Source organism: Microtus pennsylvanicus, chromosome 2 (assembly GCF_037038515.1).
Source record: "Microtus pennsylvanicus isolate mMicPen1 chromosome 2, mMicPen1.hap1, whole genome shotgun sequence".
NCBI classification, from domain to species: Eukaryota; Metazoa; Chordata; class Mammalia; order Rodentia; family Cricetidae; genus Microtus; species Microtus pennsylvanicus.
The window spans coordinates 84,869,882-84,888,854 of NC_134580.1; the positions used below are offsets into that span (position 1 = coordinate 84,869,882).

General features: G+C 39.4%; 1 pseudogene; it reads left to right on the forward strand.

The window, feature by feature from the left end:
- LOC142844285 (doublecortin domain-containing protein 1-like) overlaps positions 1 to 18,973 on the forward strand; it is a 154,493-nt pseudogene that overhangs the window by 28,325 nt on the left and 107,195 nt on the right.

Here is an 18,973-nt window from a genome sequence, read left to right on the forward strand (position 1 = left end):
TATTTCTAACTGGTTCTTATAAGTTAAATTAACCCATATTTTCAAATCAACATTCGTCCATGTGCTCGTTACCTCATCTCTATTTCCTGCTCCTCTGCATCTGGCTGGTGACTCCCCCTTTCTTCTTCCCAGAGCTCTCTCTGTCCAGAAGTCTTGTTTGTATCTCCTGTCTAGCTATTGACTGTGTAGCTTTTCATTAAACCAATCATAGGGACATATCTTTACACAGTGTAATCAAATATCTCACATTTCCCCCTTTTGTTTAAATAAATAAAAAGAGTTTTGACTCTAAGAGAAAAACAATTACAATAAGAACAATTATCAGGTAAGGATTTGATGTGGGAGTGTCATATATTAATCTGTTGATTTCATTGGTTAATTAATAAAGAAACTGCTTGGCCTGATAGGTTAGAACATAGGTGGGTGGAGTAAACAGAACAGAATGCTGGAAAGAAGGGAAGTGAGGCAGACGCCATGCCTCTCCTCTCCAAGGCAGATACGATGAAGCAAGCCGCCAGGTCAGACATGCTTAATCTTTCCTGGTAAGACTGGTGCTATACAGATTACTAAATACAGGTTAGGCAAGATGTGAGAATTAGCCATTAAGAGACTAGAGCTAATGGGCCAAGCAGTGTTTAAAAGAATACAATTTACGTATTGTTATTTCGGGGCATAAGCTAGCCAGGCGGCCGGGAGCCGGGTGGCAGGAACGCCAGCCCGTAGCTCCTACTACAAGGATTACATTTATAATGTCTAGTTCATTTGCATTTGGCAATACATTTCCTGAATTCCATTTTCAAGTTAAGGTAATCCTAAAGTATCTAGTCTGGTTTAATCCAGCAGTCCCTTCTGTAGCGCGATTAATAAAATCCCAGAGACAGATATTGGGGATCAACCTGAAAGTCAGAAGAGCAAAACAGTCAGCTTCTGGCTCTTACTTCCATCTCAGTCCAAAATGGTGATTCTGCACCCAGGAATCCTCAAAATGAGATTGTGTGAGAGCTGTCTTCTCCAATTTTATAATCCTTTCTAGGGCCAGGATTGTATACTACTACCACCCAGTATCTATGGCAAACTAATGTGACTACTGGGATTAAAGGTGTATCACCACTGCCTGGTCTGTAAGGCTGACCAGTGGGGATGTTTGACTCTCTGATCTTCAGGCAAGCTTTATTTATTAAAATACAAATGAAATATCATTATTTCCTTCCATAATCCAGTGTCTCACAGCAGCTGTCATTCTCTGTTCATTTGCATTCATAAAATTCAGAATCAGCAAGACACCTGTAGAATCCAGTTTAACTATGTAAAGATGGGCTGCATTTGTCTCACCTTGCCTGCCAAAGGCACCTGATTGGTCGGATAAAGAGCAGAATGGCCAATAGCTAGGCAGAGAAGGGATAGGCAGGGTTTCTGGGCAGAGATAATAAATAGGAAGAGAAATCTGGGCTGAAAAGAAGAAGAGAGAAGAGAATGAGGGAGAAAGAAAGAGAGAAGCCCAGGGCTAGCCAGCCAGAGAACCTCCAGATAAACACGTTACAGACGAAGCAGGAAAAATAAGACATACAGAAAGACAAGATAAAAAGCCGTGAGGCAAAAAGTAGATAAAGAGAAACAGGTTAATTTAAGTTAAAAGAGCTAACCAGAAATGAGTCTAAGGTAGGCCGAGCATTCATAACTAAGAAGTCTTCATGTTATGGTTTAGAAAGTAGTTGGTGGCCGGAAAAAAAGAAGAAAAAAAGCCTGGAGCAATAGTTTAGTGCTTAAAAGCACTGACTTCTAGAGTACCCATGAAGCAGATCACAACTGTCTGTAACTCTGGTTCCAGGGGTTCCAATGCCCTCTTCTTTCTCATGGGTATGAATCACACATAAGACGTGCAGATATATATGTAGGCAAACATCCAAACACATAAAATGTTAAAACCATTTTTACTTTATTTATTTGTTTGATTTTGTTTTGTTTTTCAAGACAGAGTTTCTCTATGTAGCCTTGGAATTAGCTCTGTAGACCAGCTGGCCTCAAACTCACAGAGATCCACCTGCCTCTGTCTCCCAACTGCTGGAATTAAAGGCATGTGCCACCATTGCCCAGCTATTTTATTTTATTACATTTTTATATTTTTATTTTTAAGACGGAATTTCTCTGTGGAGCCCTACTGTCCTGGAACTCATTGTGTAAACAGACCAGTCTGACGGCAAAGTCAGAAATCCACCTACCTCTAACCCCCGAGGGCTTAGATTAAATGAATTGCTGCCATGCCCAGCTAAAATAAATAAACAAACAAATAAATAAATAAATTTAAAATAATAAAGTAAGCAAGGAGTAAGTATTCATAGATTAATTATAAAGTCTTTCCATTATCTGCTTCTCATTTTATAAAATAAAATATCATAACAACATTGAACACAATTTGATAAGGAATTGTTGTTTTTACAAATCAGAGTCATGTTCGTTATTAGCGAGAGCAAATAATGATATCTCCTTGTCTGTCTGTCACCTACCTTAATGAGAACAAGATGAAGAACAGCTGAGCAAATGTGTCCCCAGGATTTATCCAGAATCATATATTCAATTTACTTCATATAACGGATACAAACCCAATATCCTGGGATCTTCAGGTTAAAATAGTGGTAATAAGTCTGAATCTAACTTGTAAGCCATTAGTCTCAGCAGAGATTTAAGCTATTGTATGCATTTAGTTTTTTAAAACTTCCTAATCTGTTGATAGTCTTTCAGCTAGCAGAAAAATTTCTGTAGAAACAGATCTCTCAACAGATTAATGATAAACTGGTGTTCTTTCCCACGGAGTATATACAATTAATTGCAAGAGGTGAAATATTTTTAGTAATTCAAAGAATTAATTTCATAATTATCCATCCCTCTTCACAGTTTTCTGCCTGATAAATTTACTCTAAATCCTTCCCTGGGTTCCTAATTAAATACTTAAATGTTAAGTTTCATAGACTCACATGGTAGTGCCGTTGTAATCCATTTGGTAGACAAATATGTCCTGAGTCAGTACACATCAATTGTCAACTTCTGAGAAACATACAACCCCTCCTCAATTTGTTTACTAACAGATACACTACGTTAGTGTCAAATAGCAGACAATTCTTGCTCAAGCAGACATAAGCAAAAGAAACCAAGAAATTCAGAGGTAGGAGCACTCTGCACACGGAGTGATGGGATTCTGACCCTGGTTCCTGGAACTCTGTGGTTTTTCCTGTGTCGGTAATAAGATGATTGCTGTCCAACATGGTGTGATTATGTCAGGACGCACAAAGGAACACCCTCCTTAGGGATGAACAAGCCTTCCTGGAAGCCCCTTCTCATGTCTTATTGGCCGAAACTGGATTGTGTATCCAACCCATTCACTCTTAGTGAGCGTGGCAAAGTTTGCCTGAAGATTAGAGGATGAAGGTAGCCACTAGTTAACCATAGAGATCTGGAGGTCTATACAGAGAGAAAGGAAGTGATATGGCAGGACAGAAAGAGAAATATAAGGCAGGAGGAGACATGAGCTCAGCCCTTTTTTGGCTGAGAAGTTGGCAGTGTAAGAGTTGGCTGGTGCTTGCTCCTTTGTCTCTGCGCTTTCAGCATTTACCCTGATACCTGGCTCTGGGTTTTTATTATTAAGACAAATTAGAACTTATGAAATACTTTTTGCATTAAATTGCATCAGATGTGCAAGGGTGAATCCCTAAAGAAAACTTGTGCTGAATACTGAAGATGTGGCAGAGATCAGAGATGGAGCAGGCAACCAACAGTATTTCTGTAGATATGAAGATACTTTCTTATTTTATTTCCTAAAGGCAGTATATAAAGCTTGTGCAAGGCACTAAAAAGAATTAGTTTTATTTGAAAAAAATGTCCAGAATTGTCCTTTAGCTATAGCATAGTTTTACAAAACTGTCAGAAACTTTACAAACAGTACTTATTAGAATCTTTAAAAAATGTAAGATTGAGGATAAAATGAGTTGAATTAGAAATAATGTATATCAAACTGCATTCATTTATTTACCCAAAATGTTTTTAAGACTACTAAAGTCTACCAAGTACCCGGGATATAGCAATGAGCAAAATTAACCACATTGCTCTCCTCACACGCTCAGTCTGGAGATGGGCAAGGGAATGTGTACACATTATTCAATGTGGACCGATGATGCAGAGAAAGCTTCTGAGACAAGAAGCAGCAGCCTGAGGGTGGGAAGCACTCTAGCAGAGAACACAGCACAAAAAAGGCTCCAAGGGCAAAGTGAGCAAGATGCATTTTGAGAGTAGGAAGGTTGGTGTGCGCATGACTCAGGCTGCATCACTGTGGCGTAAGACTGACATAAACAACCATGGGGGGGAAAGGGCTGTTTTACTTCACAGTGTACTGTTACTTCTGGCCCCAGGGTCAGGCAGAACAACGTGGTGCTGGGAGCATGTGGCAGGGGAAATACTGAATAGGTATTAGATAGCTTAAAGCTAGGAGACAGTTGCAAGACGAACGTGTCATGTGGGAGTTGTCAGATATGTATTTTCTTAAGGTAAATGGAAAACTGGAGGCAGTAAATACAGAAAGGGACTACATACAACCCCAAGCACATGCCCCCAGTAATGTGTTTCTTCCAATCAAGCCCCACCTCTGATTAGCCATTTCAGGAGTCCACCAAGGGATTAATAAGTTTATTAGAGCAAAGCCTCAGAAACCCACCAGCTGGCAAACAAGTCCCCATGTGTCAGATCTTGTGTTTAGACTACAGCAGTGTATGATGGGGGAGTGCGGCTTTGTAGGAAGCGTGCAGACTTTTCTTCCTCGTCATCTGAAAGCCCTGAAAAGTCATTTAAAGGATTTGAGTCAGGAAAGTACTGGAGCATAATGAGGTTTATGGTTTTAAATAGGTGATTTAATCCTTGGTAGGAAGTGAATTGAGTGTGCCAGGGTAGACAAAGGCAACTATTAGCTAACTGTTATAAGGGTCCTAGCATCAGCACAAGGATGTCCTAGCTTACATGAAAAATACACATGGACTTGTATGATCTTTAGTAGATGAGAAATGACAAACCTTGGGATGGCATGGATATGTGGCATGAGGAAGAGAAAAATGCCTTGGATTATGAGGATAGGCTTTAGGCTTCTAGCTTGGGCCTCTGGATAGTCAGTTTTATTTCCTAGAGCATGGAATTCTAGCGTACTAGTCTCAAATTAGAAAAAATAGTTTTCAGTATTGGATATGTTGACCCCCGAGTCTATTTCATGTAGGCAGTGATATTGAGTAGATATTACATAATGTAGAGCTTAAAAGACAATCTCAGGATGGGTGTGTCTGTTTGGGAGTTGCCAGTATACAGATGGAAGACAAAATTTTATGGCTCTGTCTTAAGAATGCCTTAGTAGAAAAAGTAGAGCAGGAAAGAAAGAGGCCTAGGGCTTATCTTGAAAGACTGTTGTGCAGACAAGATTCACAAGCCTACAGAAAGAAACAGAAGAAATAGTGTTTAGGAAGAGAAAGCAATCAAATGACGTTCATAATTCAAATGAGAGTTAAAAGCATCCTTATCCTCACCCATAATCTTTTTAATTTTAATTTTTTTTTTATTTTTTGGTTTTTTAGGACAGGGTTCCTCTGTGCAACAGCTCAGGTTTCTCTGTGAAACAGCTCTGACTGTCCTGGAACTCACTTTGTAGACCAGGCTGGTCAAACTCACTTGCCTCTGCCTCCCGAGTGCTAGGATAAAAGGCGTGTGCCACCACCGCCTGGCTATCATTGATAATCTTTGGGCAATCTGTATTTGGTAAAATTAAAGCTAGAAAGAATGGTTTGGGAATGAGTGATGGAAAAGGAAATGGGAAGAGAGGCTCTGGGCAGCTTCCTGCAACACCCTTGTAAAGGGGAGGAATGGCTTGAGGGACATGTGGAGTATGGAGCAATGTGATTAGCAGACAGTATAGACAACAGTCACGACCAACACAGTGAGAAAAGAGCAATTGCAAATACTTTAGAGAGAGCTGGTGGATAATTTAGACTGCTTACAATGCCAAGAACAAATGCCATTGAAGGCATGCTCACACTACATGAGAGGGATTTCTCTCATTATATATAATATAATTGAGAGAGAAAGACAGTGACCAAGGATGTAGGCTTGTAGCTTTACCGGCATGAAGATGAGGCTTCAGCCTTCTCTATGTAGTTCACACAACCCTGTGGAAGAGGATGGAGAAAGGGAAGCTTGGTGAGGTAACAGATGGGAGACGGGGGAAGCATACATTGTGCAAAGCAAGAGAGAGACCGACAAAGAAATAAAACTGCAGCAAATTGGCAGAGCTTATGGACCAAGGATGGTGCCGAGGACGGCAATCTTGTTGGTATGTTCAGTTTCATGACTTTCTTCATGGTGTGAGGCTTCTAGTGTGCATATGACAGGGGCAGCAAGTTACACTCAGAGCCAGACCTTCGTGACAAAGCTGAAGAAGGAAGAGTGACTTCAGTGAGGCAAGGGGTGGGCTTGGGTAAGGTTCTAGAAAGAATGTAGCTGGTAAGGAAGCGGCATCTTTCCATTGTAGAATAGATAAATGGTGGGAGTAGAAGGCATCCAGAATAATGTGAACATCCCTCAGAGCTCCAGTGCTCAGCTGTCTATCAAACAGAAGCTAGTCATTCTCTTGTCTGCTGCATGCATAAATCCCTTGTTTCCTCCTCCCCCCATTTCTTTTCCATCCTGCCCCCCTACTTTTCTTCCTTCATTTAGCCCTTTCTTCCTCCTTTTATATGTTAGAAGTGCTTTAGAAATCAAAAAAAATTTATTTTGCAATATAATTGTAATGATTATAGAAATCATTTAAATGTGTATCTGGTTTAACTAGAGCTTAATATAATAAATTATTTCATCCTGTATAGGTTTTAGATGCCTGCATAGTGAAAATAAGTCTAGATTCACTAGCCAGATATATTTTTGATATGAATGGTAGAAAAATTGAAGATATTTCAAAATGTAAGTAGCAAATGTTTTGTAACTCCTGTGATATGATTTTGAAAGAAATTTATATAATTTTCCCTTTGAGAATTTTATAGAAAATAAAAAACAAGAATTTAATTATACACGAATAAACATGGCATGCTTGCACAAAGGGGCACTGTGTAAAAATATCTTTCAAGGGGCACCAGGGTTGTAAGAATTATTTTTGACCCAAGTTTGAGTTATTTTAAAAGCTGAGTATTTTAAATTTAGTGAACCATAAATAAATAAACAATTATTGACATATCTGGGATCCAGTGTCTAAGGGAAAGTATTGAGCCCCCAGGTAGTGGCAGCGTGCTTGCCCAGTATTTTCAAGGTTGTGGGTTCAGTTCCCAGAGAAAGGGGGGCGAGAGGGGGAGGGATGGAAGAAGAGAGAGGGGGGAGGATGATATCTAGAGTTCATTCAGATTATTCTTAACTTTCTCAAGAGGAAAGATTTATATTTAGAAATCTGAATTTATTTTCTTTCCATGTGTGATATATCAGAATTGCTTCTCAACATTACTCAGGCAGGCTGAGGCAGGAAGGGTACAGGTTTGACTGCTAGTCTGGGCATGCTCTCAAAAGAAAACATTTACTGACCCAAATAGTGGGGTAGTGACTGAGGCTGCTGCCGCCTCATTGGCTGCCAGAGGTGTTCAAATGCATGCCTCATACTTCATGGGTCCCAGAAGTGTGCCATTATCACATTTTAATGCATGTCTCACTCTGTGATTTTGCATACATATAAAAGCTTATGTCAGCTGAAATCAGTTTATGTGGCTACTAACCCTAGACTTAAAATACTTAAAGAGACTAATCCAATTGGAGGATCTTTGGCCTGTAGCACTCCCCATCACTCAAAATCAGGCTCTAAAAATCGTTTTTCCTTGTTACTATGATGCTGCACATTGACTGATTGGAGTCCTAATTTTCCTGTTGAGTATTTTCCAAACCTTGGCTTAGGAAAGGTCAAATATTATGTAAAATATAACTTCTAGTTTAAATAAATAAATACTAATATTCTTGATTTGCTGTGACTTTTTGTTGTTGTTAATTTCTATCACATCAGGAAGTCAGCTAATGTGAGAGCAGGACTCTCTCAAAAGCACAGATTAGCAGTACAGTTGCACCAGGTTACCAATGCCTCCTACTTTATTACAGGATTAAATGTATGTCAGACATTCCTCCTGTGTTACAGAAATAAACACGTTTGTCATGACATGTAACTACTTTTACATTGTCACAGTGAAACTTTTAAAAACCTCACATGATTTGCAAATTGTTTTTGTGGTTAGGTTTCTAAACCACAAGAGATTTTAATTTAAAAAATAATTACATTGCATGGGGTCTCAGAATTGAAAGGTTGATGTGAAAACAAGGTTTCTTCCCTAACCAATAAGTAATGATACCTGTTGTCACAGGGAGCATCAAGTTTTCTCCAACGGAATGTCTCTGGGTAGCTATACCAACCAACCACACTCCATGGCAGATCCTGTGCCAAGGAGGAATTGGTCAACACAGAATGAACTCCATCTTTATTTTCTAATGATGTTTGTCTTGTTTTGTTTTTTTATTTTGTGGGAGAAGCACTTGTTTCATTTGGTAACTTTTTGTCTGTTTTTGGTTTGTTTGTTTTGATATTTGTTGAGAGAAAGAGAGAATATGAAGAAAAAGAGAGAGAATATGAAGTTTGGTAGGCTAGGGAGGAGTTGAGGGAGGGTAAATCATGGTTGAAATATATTTTATGAAAGAAGTTTGAAATAAAAAAGAAAAAGAAAATCATACACCAACATTAATTCTTTAGTTGTGGTTTCTGTATAGATCTATCCTTTCAACAGTAGATGAGAATTACTTACATCATATAGACACCATATTTCTGTAGGAAATCAGTATGTTATTATATAATATGCTGATGCCTGCCAGAATAACATGGCTAGCAAGAACAACAACAGAAAAGAAATCAAGAGGAGTAGATTTTCCATATCTATGTGCCTCTAAAACCAGGACATTAACTGAATAATAGTTATTAACTTGGGCGATAGAATTACAATTTTGTCCAGGCATCTCAGAGTGCTGCTGTAGACAAAGGATGTTAAAGATGCATACAGGCAATAGAGTAGACAGTACAAACAAGGGAAGGCACAGGAGGAAGCCAGACTCCCTCAGAAGAGAGCTCATGGCCAGTGGATGTCTTTATGAGGCACAGCCTTTAAGACGAGGGCTCTTTGCTTAGAGAAAAGTGCATTCACCAGCCAATCCTGTGTATCATTTGAATCACATCCCTCCTATTTACTATATGTTTGAACTATTTGATGTCATAGATGTATTTAAAAGTAAATACCCTCCCTTTAAACAGATTTAATTAATTAATTAGTTAGTATGCGTATGTCCACGCACTTGTGAGCATGTGGATATCAAAGGATAATTTGTAGTTGTTGATTCTGTATAATATATGGGCCAGAGACATTGAACTTGGGTTGTCAGACTTGATAGCAACTCCCTTTACCCATCTTGGTCTTAATGACCTTAGTTTCTCTTTAAAAAAAAAAAAGTCCGTGTGCCATGTGTATTCCTGGTGTTCAAAAGAGGAGGGCAGAAGAGGGCACTGGAGGCCCTAAGACTGAAGGTACAGATGGTTTTAAGATGCCCTGTGATGCTGGGGCTCAAACCTAGGTGTTCTTAACTGCCAAGTCTTCTCTCCAGTCCTCTAGTGTCTCTTTGATGATGCTATTTAATAACATGGCATTTCAGGAAAAAATAATGATATCTTAAAATTTGAGGGTCGTTGGATGGATCTAGAAAACATCATATTGAGTGAGGTAACCCAGACCCAGGAAGGCAAATATGTACTCACTCATAGGTGACTTTTAGACATAAAGCAAAGAAAAGCCAGCCTACAATTCATAATCCTAGAGTACCTAGACAACAAAGAGGACCCTAAGAGAGACATATATGGATCTAATCTACATAGAAAGTAGAAAAAGAGAAGATCTCCTGAGTAAATTGGGAGTGTGGGAATCATGGGAGAAGGTAGAAGCAGGGAGAAGAGAGGGAAGTGGAGAAAAATATATAGCTCAATAAAAACAAGCAATAAAAAATAAAATAAAACAACTATGTAAATAACAACAAAAATAACATGGCATTCCCATTCTGGTTAATAGTCTTCAACTCTTTTAAATATCTTAACTACTCTGGAAAATTTTTGCATTTTAATAAACTAGAAAAGCCATTGTCTCTGTCAAGAGCCACCGGTCTCTTAGGACCTTTATGGGGTGTCTTTTTAAACGGCTCTGCCTTCCTGAGGACCATTCTAGAGCATGGTGGGTAGTGTAGAGCTTCCTCCAGAGGGTCTGAAACAAGTCAGAAGAGTGGATCAATAAGCAAGGCCAGTGCCATACTGTGGCTAGCAGAATGCTCACTGCGTATTCCAGCTTCTCTCCCACATCCAGTGACAATGTCCAAAATAACCATGCTGTGACTATTTTATTTATTTGTGTGTCTATTTATGCACATGATCTTGTATGAGCGTAAGTACATATATGTATGTAGACGGGGGTTAGCTTTGGGTGTCTTCCTCAGTTTCTTTGTACATTGGGGTTTGAAGCCGTGGCTCTTACATCATCTGGAACTCGGTCATCTAGACTGTAGCCAGCAAGTCTCAGAGCTCACCCGTTCTACCTCTCCAGTACAGGCACGCCACACAGTGCCCAGAATTTTACATGATGAACCACTTTATCAGCATAGGTTCCTCCTGATAGTCCTGATCACATCTGCTCTAACAAAAGCTTCAGGGAGAGTTTTGAACCGAAACCTCTATTAATGTTTCCAGGCTCTTGTTTCCTAAGACCTTGGTGAGGACCAACCTCACTGCCTTCTCCTGAAGCATAGCATCTTTTCAGTTGGTCAGTGTGTCTGTCTTGAGTTAATATGTCTATCTGGTACATTTTAAAGCAGTATATCATATACCTGTTCTTTTTAGAAAAGTTTGGACTAGCATTCTCTGCTGTAGTTATGTCTCTTCTCGTCTACGTTGCTTCCTGCTGCATGCTCACGCTATTCTACTATTCTAACGTAGGCCTCGAGTTATTTTTCCTGCAATGTGAGTGATATGAAGAGAATATATTTCAAGCCTGCCAATGGTGTCCTTTTTTTTCCAAGCCAGTCTTTACTCGTTTTCACTTCCTTGAGGTCAATAAATCTACCAAGGGTGGTTTCTCTCACTGCCTGTGTCTAATTTGGATGTGGAATTCTTGGTCTGTTATTACCCTGCCTGGATTTCTGTAGCATGGTTTATCTGGCCTTTGTTTTCCCTTTGTCTTCGGACCAAAATTTGTGCAATGTTTTTCCTTTTAACAGTCTTCATTTCTAATTTTTTCTTGGCCTGTTCTCACAAGAAGTCCCAGCCGCTCGTTCCCTAGTTTGTCTGTCCCATGAATGCCACCTTGTAGTAATATGGAGCGTGGCGGCGGGGCTGCGTCCCAACACCCCAGCCGCCTGCTAGGCTAGCTTATGCCTGAAATAACAACACACAAACTGTATTCATTTAATCACTGCTTGGCCCATTTCTATCTAGGCTAATTCTCACATATTAATTTAGCCTATTTCGAATCATCTGTGTAGTGCCCCTAGGTGCGCTTACCGGGAAGATTCCAGCCTCTGTCCATCCTGGGTCGGAGCTTCATAGCGTGCGTCTGCCTGGGGAGCATGGCGTCTCTCTCTGAGGTGTCTGCTCGCGAGAGGAGAGCTGTCGAGTCTGAGCTCACTTCCTCTTCCTCCCAGCATTTTGTTCTGTTTACTCCTCCCACCTATCTTCTAACCAATGAAATGGGCCAAGGCAGTTCCTTTATTAGCCAGTGACCTTCCTCCATCACCACCTCCTCACAGGGTTTAGTGCTCAGCTTCCTCTAGAGAAAGACCCCAGCTGCTCTCCAAGGACTGACCTTGCGTCCTTTGCTAACTATTAAAGGGCCTCGGCTGGCGCTTTTGGTTTTGTAACTTGTTTTTTTTTCTCTTATCTATTTAAGGAAGTTCAATTTGAATGTATCTCCTTTTGGGATCTATTGTTTCTCCTTTTTAAATTTTAAAAAATTGTTTGAAATTAAAATATGACGATGTAGTTTTCCTCTTCCATCCCTTCCTATGCATCCCATACCCGGTCTCAAATGCAGGTCCTCTAGTTCCTTAATAGTTAAATACATGTGTGCGCATGTGCAATTGAACACACAAGTGGAGGTGGGGTGGGGTGGGGTTTCATTTGTCACATACAATGCTGGTTACCTTCAATCCACTTTACTTCCATATTGGCTCCTTTACCAGGCCTGACTTTTAGGTATGTCATGATTTCCTCCCTCAGTTTTCTTTTCTTAACTGAAGACGATCGAATGTTCTTTTTAGAATGAATCTACCGCTTATCCATGAGCCACACTTGGGGTTTATGTGCTTTAAAATCATGGCAAGCGTGTGATAACTAAATTCAGAATCATGCTGGATCACTGTAGCTTGTTATAAATGCTTCCGGACCAGCTGCAGGAACACAGCACCAGATCTTCCGCATTTCTCTTTAGGCCCATGATTCAGTTTAACAAAACAATTGATGTCAGTACTTGAGAGGCAGAGGCAGACAGAGCTCTGTGAGTCTGAGGTCAGCCTGGTCTACAGAGACAGTTCAGACCAGCCAGGGCCTCCTAGTGAGACCCTGTCTCAAAACAAATAGCAGCTATAGCAACAAAAGTAATTGTTTTAGTTAGGGTTTTGTTCCTGTGAAAAGACACCATGACCACTGACTGCAACTTTTATAAAGAAAAGCATCTAATTGGGGCTGGCTTATAATTTCAGAGGTTTAGTCCATTGTTGTCAGGGTGGGAAACATGGTGGTCTGCAGGCAGACATGGTGCTGGATCCACAGGTAACAGGAAGTGAACTGTCGCACTGGGTGTGGCTTGAGCATGTATGAGACTTCAAAGTCCATCTTCACAGTGACACACTTCCTCCAACAAGACCACATCTACTCCAACAAGGCCAGACCTCCTATTAGTGCCACTCCCTATGGCCCAAACATTCAAACACACTAGTCTTGGGGGCGATACCTCTTCAGATCACCACTGTAATAAACAATTTAGATTGCTTGTCAGTAGATCTAGGCTGCCTAGCTGATCTTGGAACTGGTGCCCACAATTTAAAGACAGGCCATTTCAACAATGTGTGGAAGTTGCTTGCCATTATTCCTTAAAGTTCTGTCAGAGACTATTTCCACTGCCTAGTACCTGAAATGATTATGTTCATCTCAAGTTTTAGATGAAATTCAAAGAGCAAGTATCAGCAGCCTGCACAGTAAACCAATCATGAGCAGCTAGGAGGTCAAACTATCCACTGCACACCTGGAGCTACCAAAGCTTGATCCAACCGAGTCTGGCATTTTTTTTTTGAAAGCTAAGGTTATTGGAAATAATACCAGCTATACTTAGTTGCTGTGACCTATCAGGCTCAAATTTTATGTAGGTTTTGCTTATTATAAAGTTTAAAATCAGACTATCAGGAAAAAATATAGCTATAAACTATATCCAATGACATATTCCATAAACTGCTTGTTTAGTTCTGATATTAAAAAGCAAGCAAACAAAACCCATAAAACACAGACCTTGTACATAGTAAAGCACCATCTGTGAAAGGCCAGACTGCCATCCACCACCCCATAAGTCTGACTTTCATTTTGTGGTTATTTGCTACTCAGAATTACTTATGTTATTTCTAGGGCTCCTGACCAACTTGGTCCCATAAGTACAACACTTTCTAGAATTTTGTGAAGCATTCCTGAGTTTGGAGCAGCTGGTCATGGGTAAGGGCAGCATAGGAACTCATTACTCATTGTTGTCTCATGTTGGGGCAGTTGAGTGTCGAACTGTGCCCTTAACCTTACAAACATTGTATATTGGATTCACTTTCAAAATTTTAAAGGTATTAACTGTAATACAGTAATTAAAATGATGGTACTGGTGTGAGAATAGGCATAGAGAAAAATGAAATTGAATTTAGAGTATAAAAATACCCTAGCACATCTGTAACCTGTGGTCACTTGACTTGTGACAGAGATGCTGAGATATTCATCAGGGAAGAGTATTTTCTTCAGCCCTGGTCTCCACATACAGGAACTAAAGATAAATCTCACTTCCTATCCACAAAAAAAATATCTCTAAATAAATAAATAAATCTAAGAGCTGAAACTGTGAAATTCTTAGAAGCCAATATAGGAACAAATCTTCATGATCTTTAACTTGGCAACAGACTCCTAGACATTAAATCCAAAGCATGAGCAATAACAGAAAAACTCACAAATTTGACTTCATTGGATTGAAACATTTTTGTGAATTAAAGGATATTATCCATAAAATGAAAAGACAATCTACATAATGGAATAAAATATTTTCAAATCACATCTAGTGTGTTCAATATTGAGAATATATGAAAAAGTCTTATGCTCAATTTCAAAAAGACAACCTAATTAGAAAAATGGGCAAAGAACCTGAGTAGACATTTCCACAGAGAAGATATACACTTGGCAATAAACACAGAAAAGATGTTCAGCTTCCAGAGTCATTAATCATTTTAGTATACATCAAAATCACAATGACACAGTGTTCTGCAGTGCAGGAGGACTGTGCTGAAACAGGCTCACACACACCTATGCACACAGAGAAAAAGACACGTGCTTATGGGTAAACATTTTTATGATTAAGCACCTGTCTCTCTTGGACTTTTACATAGTTTTCTCGTTTATCTTTACTTTTAAAATTTTTATGACATAAAAAAGCCTGGGTCTCTTGTTGGAGAGGGACATTAATGTTGGTAGTTATCACAAGTCTGTATGTGTTCACGTGAAAATGCTGGCGTGGATTAAGACAGCCCATCAATAGCCACTGTGGGCTGTAAGATGTGACTCAGGAAGGTCTGACTCCAAACTGTCCTCATTGTGACTTTGCTTTGGTTTTATTTTCCTTACAAATGTCTTCAGTGTCTCCCAGTGACTTCTAGGTATCAGACTTGGACTCCTCGCACTACTTAGATGAAAAAATAGGGTGTGCTAGGAGGGTGTGTTGATGTATAGTTCACTGCTGATTTACACAGACTGTTGAGAGTATTGTCCAAAAGCCTCGTGCTGGCATCTGGGTATTTGTTGGAGCATCACCATGGTCATTTAAATATGAGGCTATACCCCTGTACAGTGTGCTGTGCACTTCTACAAAGCAGTCAAATGTAGACCTTGGTTTCTATTAGCAAAGTTACTTTGACATCTTTAAAAACCTAGACTTCCTTATGTCATCATTAAGATGTGATCATCACTCTTAGCTTTTGTTGGGGTGAACAATATTTCATGTCATACTACATATGTGTCCTCCCTCATCTCTCCGAATGGCTTTGTGTCTTTTTTCTTAGCCTTCAATCTCTTAAGACTCAAACTATTAATCTTGTCTAATGACTCCTCCCTGATCCTCAAAGTTCATGAGGAATATGTTGTAATAAATATAACTTCTAATGGAGAAAATAGCCTGATAGTTACTCCCTTTAAAAGAGTAGGACTTCGAAAAGATTTTTGTTCTTCAAAGAGTTTTCAGGAGAGAAAAGAATAGCCAACAAAGGATGTAAAATGTTTTCTATAGAAGATTCTACTGTTTTGAACCAAACAATGGGGAAAGAAGTTTCAAAAGGGAGTCCTCCATGGTAACAGTTGATTACAACTTCTCTGGTGTGAGGAATTTAAAATATGCTGTAACATATATAAATTACATCCTAGGTAAAGAAGCTAAGTGTAATTCCTACGGTGACTTAATATTTCAGCTCATGGGACAAAACTGCTTTATAAATGACTTTATAAATGATGAAGTGACTTCTATATTTCTCTGAATTCTTCTGCTGTCATTATTGTCACTTTTTATACTTAAAAATAAAAAGATTAAATACATTCTTGAGATTCATGTTCAAAAGGCTGATGTAACAGTAGGACTTTGAGGTGCCTTATGATTAGCTTGTCTTCGTATATTAACTATATATGTAAGCACTTTGTGTACTTAATTTTCTGTCTAGGTCTGGCTATGTTGTCTATTATATTTTTATTATTGGGTCAAGGTTTAATTCCTGCTTCTTTTAACAAGGGTTGAGTTAAACTTTTGGGGAAAAGTAACTAGGAAGGACAGTTTAAAAGGTTATTACTCCCAGGTTTAGTTAAATTAATTTATTAAGTTTCATGTGTACTTTTAAAATGTACTTTTTACATTTTACATTTACATTACTTTTAAAAGTGTACTTTTAAAAATGTGTACAAAGGCCTTTAAAGTTTTATACTGAGCCTGAAAGTTTACAAAAGCATGCCATGCATATACAATTTTGCGTGTTAGTATAGAGGACTGCCAATAAAAGTAGGCAAGAAAAATATAATGAATTCTCGCCATTTCTGTAAGTAACCTTCAGTGTTGTACATATCAATTCAATTATTTTACATCAACAATAAAACTCAGATCTTTTAGATGTCCAAGAATTTGAATTCACAAAAAGACTCGCACTTTCAATGACACACACACAATCATTTTTGTTGAGGGGAAAGGCAAGATTCAGACAACAGAATCGCAGTTTATTTCTATTTGTATAAATCAAGTCATTTAAATAAATGAATTGTGTGTGCTGACCTGGGCTACCAATGTGCTACTGGGGGTGGATGAAAAAAAGATGTGCATGGTGGTGGAAGCAGAAAGAGGCATAAAGCGTATTGGAAAACTACCAAATGTCCCCTGCAAATGGGCCCTATTCAGAATCAGGAAGCGTGTGATGAGTGAAGTGGTTTTGAATATCGCCTTTAGATTCCATGCTGTTACAAGGCCAGCCCTGAACATGGCAACTCTTATTTCCACACACAGTACCTCTTCACTCTCAATTTAACCCCAAAATCTGATGAACCCATTACTCCATACTTGATTTCATGGAACAAGGAGTAGATATAGTTACAAATGATCAGTCGCAAGCCGTGAACCAATGCAGCAAGGCATTAACAATTCACACCATTTCGGTCCACTTGCTCAAGCAGAAGATGTGCCAGCATATTTAATGCGCAGCTACTTCGTTCAGTCGAAGAAAAGGCATGACTCAGGCTGTAGTTGCAAGCCAGAGAGGACTTTCTAAGACGCTGTACTTCCTAAACCCCAGTGGTGTAACTCTCCTTGATGTTTCAACAATTAAAATAACCAGGTGTCCGGGAAAGGGCACAATGTCTAAATCAAATTTGACTCAGGTGGAGCCAATACGACCAGAGAAATCTCCTCTGGCACAGCCTATTTTGTTTGATCCTATGGTACAAATCAATGTCTCTGCGGAGGTATTCTACCACTCTAGCCCCCACAGGCAGTATGCGTCAGTTCAATGGGATCACTGAAGACAAAAACGGCTCTCAATGATGGCTCTCTAAGTACAGCAACTGCTCGCCTGTCATTTTGTTCAGTGGGAAAAAATTCCAGATTTAGGTAGGCATTGGTATTTAAGAAAACAATACTAAATCCTTTCTCCTAAGCGCCGTGGGGACAATGAGAAATGACATACAGCATACACCCAAAAGTACACAGCAGCTGTTGTTTGAATGGAAATGCGCTGATATAAATCAAACAACAAACAACACAGGAGACAGCATCTTTGCCATCCTTCAGCCGGCATGCCTGATGATTGGTCTGAGACCAGGGGTTTTGCAACTGTTATGTAAATCCAAGGGAAGGGCATTCACACACACACACACACACACACACACACACACACACACACACACATCTTGAATATCTTTTGACACTAGAACAAACTCTTTGCAATATACCTCCTCGCCTGGGAGGCAGTCAAAGCTGGGCATCTCTCAAACACTAAATTTGTTTCATTCAAAGAGTCTTTTCTAGATATGTCAACTTCATTTTAAAATATTCCATCTGTATTAGCGGGGAATTTTCAAATGTTTTAAAATCTCTAGACAATGTCTTGTTCCCAGTGGGCACTTTTGAGACTTGCAGCTTGTGCCACAAAGCATAAAGCGGTTTCCTTACAAGAACTGTGCTTTGGGCAGTGCTCAGCTTCTGTAGAAACAGTGACACAGGTGGAAATCAAAATATTCAGAAAATTATAATTTTAAATATTTGGTTGGCATGCATTTTAATATTAAATTGGAAGCAGGATATTAAAGCCTTTGGTTATGTCCTAAGCTTGTTGAAAATAAATTAATTTAAAGAGCTTTTCATAGTATGATCCAAAGTGCTTCTAGGAATGCAAAATGTTGATTTAGGAGAGAGAAGTATACTCCCCAGGCATAGGTCTTGACAGACCATCCCAGCCTGTGTCTCTCTGACAAATGTCACAATCTTTGTGCTTGCTTTTGAGTGGGCTATTTGGTTTCTTGTCAGGTACTGCTCTCTTTGGAACATTCAGGATCATTCAGACTTTTTAACAGTGGCAAGACGGTTTTAGTGTGAGATGTCCTGAAGTCCAAGACGTGTGTTTGTATATTAACATGTGAATGCTGTGTTTATAGAGGCCGCAGAGGAAACTGCCTTTCCTTGCTCAGATGCTTACTTGAGCTTGTTCCTGTATTTTCGCCCTGCTGTTTCGACTTCGGTGTGTGCTCTTCCCTGAAGATGCTTGCTTTGTGATGGGGCAGGGTAAACTTCCTGATGGGTCTCCAAGGACTTTAAAACATACTAGCCTCTCACCTTCTGGCTAGTTAACACTTTGCTGCGAAATCTCATGACTTTTAACATAATGTTGATTTTCTCCATTATTCTCAAAGGAATGTTATATGGACAATTAAAATCATTGGGCATGACCTAAGTATGCTTTGAGAAACCTGCTTATGATCATGCTCATCTGTCAAAATTTTAGCAGATTGTAGGAGGTTACAGGCTCTGAGTGATTCCTTGTGACTGCGTTTATGGTCTAAGACTCATGTATAAATGGCCTTCCACAGGAC